Raw genomic sequence first — 5,146 nt, forward strand, 5'->3', positions numbered from 1 at the left:
GCTGGGGCCTCACACAGAGAGCGCAGCTCGACACTCCTCTCTCCACTACAGCCTCCCACCGAGGAGTGGGGAGCAGCCTGTCTGAGCAGGAACTGAGCTAAAAACCTTAAGGTTTGTCATGTTAAATTCCAGCCCTTTGAAGTAGTTCAGAGCTGACAGTGTCAATTGTGTTATTTTGGATTTTAAACTCCTGAGGAATCGGACAAAACCCCTAAGAACTCTTTGTGAAAGTGTTCAGCCCGAGGAGTTGTAATTCCTGTGCATTTTGCTCTATGGAAATCTTGCTGGAACTGCTTAACTACAGAAGGCTGATTGCTGCATATCTTGAATTTCAGACAAATCATGAGATGTTAAAATTGGGACTCAGTGTGATAATGATGACTGCCCACTTGGTTCACTATAGGCTTCAAGTACTGTAGTTATTCACTCAGCATTAAAAGAAAAGAAGCTTTCTCCCTGCTACTTTCCAGAAAGCAGGGGAATGGAACCTAACCAGCTTGAAACCATTCAGACTAAAATGCAAAATGATGATTTTTGGCAGCAAGTGGGTATGTACAGTGGATAAAGTGCAGGAAATTAAGATCCAAGTGCAGAAATATACATTAACTGAAAGCCACGGTAAAAAAAGCTTGCTATGCAGCTAGTTTAGAAAAATGAAAAGCAGTTTAAACTGAAAGAAAAAAAATTTTATTATTATTATTATTACATACATATATATGTGTGTGTGTGTATGTGAAATGCCAGCGGTAATGAAAGGGGTAGATAAGTTACTTTTGTCAGAAGAATGAGGAAAAAAGAAAAAAAGCATTTAAAATACAGTCAGAGTGTATAATTAATCAGAACTACTCTGATTAATAATTATTGTTATTGTAGTTATTATTGATAAATGTTAGCAGTAGACTTCAATGGCTGAGCTCCTAAGAATTCAGATTAACTGAAATGCATCTAATTTGCCTGCATGTAGCTATAGCCATTTTTATTAACCAATATTTCTTCTCTAATACTGCTGGTTAGCATTGCTCTCTTGCTCCACATAATATGAATAGTTTCTGTTCTACTTAAAAATACTGAAGAACCATGAATCTATTCTTGCCTCTGTCCTGGGATTTCTGTTGACTTCAGTGAAGTTAATTTTCTCTCCATCCCTGTCTTTGAGACACAGGGTAACCAGGCCTCCTGAGTTCATGGGGAACAATCCTTATTGCTGGCTCTGGTGGAAGAAATGGGAATATATTGCCAGGAAACCCCTCAGAAAGCACCTCTGATGAATTGCATTAAAGGAACAGACAGCACAATGAGAATGAAGTAGGGCATTGAGCTCAAACATAGCAGGATGGATAGTATGTAGGTATTTTTCTGGCATATTTCAGTCTTGCAGAAGGATGTTCAGTGAATAGGTAAATAGCTTTCCAAAAAGAGAGAAGATAACCTTTAGTAGGAGGTGGGAGATGTGTTCATTTCTGCCTGCTTACCAGATAACACTACAACAGAAAATCTGTACTGGGCTGAGGAATTTCATCTTTTTTGAAGAAACCCCTCACCCTGTTTGGAGAATGAAGCACAAACACGTACTTGAGAAGTGATCCTCTTTAATTTGCATTTTACCTCTACCTTGTGACAAAGGGCGGAGTTAAGGGGAGGGTTACATATTTTTATGGCCCTTTCCCATTTCCTTTCTGTATTCACTCCTGGCCCAGTTGTATACTGGGCTCACAGCAAGGGCACGGTGGAGCCAGGATCACCCTCCCTGCAGCTGTGTAACTCAGTGAGCACAGTTCATGCAGCCAGCATGGTCTAACCAAGGGTGAACATGAGCAGTCTTGCTGGAGTGCAGTCTGAGGCTTGGTCCAGTTTGGGTGTGGCCTTCATGATGAAAATAGATGAGCCTGAGAAGTGGCTCTGTCACAGCTTCTCCCAAGTTTTGCCTTGACATGGGCATAAAGCTTTACACAAGTGTGGACTCCAGAGTAGGCTGCAACATTAAACACAGGAGTTATTCCCACTGCCAGCACTTATTCAAGGAAAGGCTTCAGACTGTCAAAGGTTTAATTCAAGAGTGAATTTTTTTGTAAGTAAATAACAAATGGAATCTACCTCCCCTGCTAACTGAGTAATCAATATGTAAGATAAGTTGAAGAGGTATTTTCAGATGGCCAGTTATTCTCAGTGTTGTGATTCTTCATGGATTGTATATTATCTCGGCCAGAGACAACATTTTCCTTTATGCTATAGTTAAATCAACTCTGAGGTGTGAAATGAAACAAGACAAAATCTATCACATTTCTCTCAAACTTTAACAAATCTGTTTTCATTCTCAGAGAGGAAAACAATATTTTTTTTTCTAAAAGGAAACCTTTCTAGGTCAGAACCACCACTGTTTCTAATTACTTGTTTTGCCACGTTCCTAATCTGCAGATGAGGAAGCGAAGTTGTACCTAGTAACTTACATTCCTTCATTATCCACATGAAAAACTATATTATTTCATAGCTATCTCTGTATATTTTTATGCATTTTATTTATTCTTTCAGATAAGTGCAAATGAGAAAAGCCAAAATGAAGATATTTTCATTTTACCTTTATGCCAACATCCATCTGCAAGATGTAAAAGAATCCTGCATTTTGTCCACAGTCATTTGTTTTAAGAATTTATTTCTTCTTGGTTTGACTACAGAGAAGATAAACTTTCCTTTAAACTGAAAATCAGTTAGCTTTGACCTATTTCTTCTTAAAGTTCTTTTCATATTGCTGTCCTAAGGAGTCTTCCTCCTACTTGAGTCAAGCATAAGTTTACTCCCAGCGTAGTTATTTCAAATTGGCTGTTGCTAAAATTTATGGTACCAAAAAGACAACAAATCCCTTGTCAGTCTCTACTTGACACCAAAACAGATTTTTGTCTGCAATCAGTGAAGTCAAACAAGAAAAACACTTGCTTCCTGCAGACAGAGCCTACAGTTATTACAGACAATTCAATTTAGAATCTCCATTAATGTTAATTCTTTAATGTGTGTAGCAATGGTGTCTTGACCACATCCCTTGAAAGTGACTCCAGCTACCCAATTCTTTTTTCTAAGAACATTATTCTCCTCCTCTGTTGTAAGTCCTGATCTAATTTCCTCAATTTGATCTAATTTCCTTCTGCCTGTAGAATTATCATTTAGAGAAAATACATATTTTCAGATCCAAATATGAGATGAAATATTATAACAATTGATCCTAATGTATGCAATCTTTGTAACATATATTATTACTTATTTTGGTTTCCACTCTTTTACTAAAACAGCTTATTGAATGATGAAGTGTGAGTTCAGGAACTAATGATACATTTTGAACTGCATTATTCTGGGTGAAGAATTTTTATAAGTTGTAAAACAAGATAAAAAACCTGGAAATTATGCTACAGCTGTGAGATTCCATAATTACTTTAAAGTGCCTTTTTAAGTGTATTGAAATTATGATTTTTTAAAAAAAAAACATGTGAGATTTTGGTTGCTCCATTCCTAAATTTCATAACCCTTTCTTTGGTTTCTATCATTAAGTGCTGTATGGCAGGAAGATAAATAGTTGCAAGAAAGAGCAAATCTCAAACACCACCCATTCTTCATATGAACCCAAAGCATTCTTTTTCTTCAACAGTGGAAAGCTAAGGGCCTATTTATCTTTGAAGACAATCCTATTATTTATACAGTGTTTATCAAGTCTTCACTGTATTTTGAAATACAGGGATGTTTAACTCTTCACAGTGCTTGAAGTACACAAGGGAAAGTATTTACAAAGGCAACTTCCGTGCGTAACAACTAATTCTTCCTAGAATTAAAAAAAGATTCAATAAGCATCCACATACAATATTGTCTAGTTTTGGTTTGGTTTGATTGACTTAGATAACAAGAGGAGGAGCAACTTCATAACTTTTCAGATTCTTCCTTCAAAACAGAAAGCAATAAGCAATTGGATCTGGAACTTTTTTTCAAAGGTTTGTGTCTATCAGTCAGCTGTTCCTATTTCTCACTGCCTAACTGTGCAATGATGACTTCACATTTAGTGCAGACCTAACAGCTTCTGAAAAAAGAAAAAAACCATGATTAGTACATAACCATGATTTTACCTCTACTCCCCTCTGAATCCTACTCTAATAAACAATGTCTAGGTAATGAATCAGTCATAACAGGCAATGAATGAGTCAAGTCTTCAGCTGTGGTGGGAGAAAAACCACAAGTGATACACTGGTAGAAGAGAGTAACAAAAGAGGGAAAGAAACTTCCATTACAGTGCATAAAAGCAAACTGGCAGCAGGTGGACTGGTTTAGTCAGTTTATGTCAGATGATGATCTGCTTGAACAAATATCTACAAAAAGATTGCAATTACCAAAGTTAAACATGTTGCTTCTTCTTATAAACTTGTAGTAATATCAGCTGACTTGGAGCTGTAAAGGCACATCATGGTTCATCTTATGTTTTTGGAAACAAGATCAAAAAAGGGGGGAAACATAAGAGTGATAATGATATTCAGTCTAGATTTTTGCAGGCAAGTCTCTCATCCCACAGGAAAAGAATTTAGGAAAGTGTAAGACAGAAATAAGGGCCCAAATCACCTTAGCTATAATAACCTGTATATGTTAATCAGAAGAATAAAACAAGGGCAACCACAGCTGCTACAGCTGCCATCTGAACCTCATTACTGTGCTATAATATCACCTGGAGCAACTTGTTTATTTCAGCTCTACAGCCAGGGCTAACACTGGGGAACTAATCAAGGACTTGTAAACCTAACTGCCTATCTCTGTGGCTACAGTAATGGCTATAAATATGATAGCACTCAACTAGTACCTCTGTGAATTGCAGGATATCATCTATTATACCCTGACCAATAATAGTTCACACAGGATTATGGGGAGTTATTGCCAGTGCATTGCTCTCTGGTCTAGTTTACCCAGAATCACTATAACAAAGTAAGCAGAATTTAGGAGATCTGAATTCTCACTGCTTTGCATTCTTACTGCATTTTTTATTCAAGGAATTCAAAGTGTACACTGCTTAACTAATTCAACCTTATAATGCCCCTGAGGTGCAGGCAAACAGGTTTAGGTAAATTTTACAGGTGTAGAAACAAAATCTAATATTTTTACCAAACAAGTTAGTTACAGTCTT

General features: G+C 37.0%; 1 long non-coding RNA gene across 1 annotated transcript; it reads right to left on the reverse strand.

Moving 5' to 3' along the window:
• Positions 1-1,737: 1,737 nt before the first annotated feature.
• On the reverse strand, positions 1,738-4,747 carry LOC135309079 (uncharacterized). The gene is made up of 3 exons (XR_010369386.1): positions 4,365-4,747; positions 2,576-2,666; positions 1,738-1,972 (listed from the first exon to the last, which is right to left on the reverse strand). It is a non-coding gene; the product is annotated as an uncharacterized LOC135309079 (long non-coding RNA).
• Positions 4,748-5,146: the final 399 nt, after the last annotated feature.

This window comes from Passer domesticus, chromosome 10, assembly GCF_036417665.1.
Source record: "Passer domesticus isolate bPasDom1 chromosome 10, bPasDom1.hap1, whole genome shotgun sequence".
Classification (NCBI taxonomy): Eukaryota; Metazoa; Chordata; class Aves; order Passeriformes; family Passeridae; genus Passer; species Passer domesticus.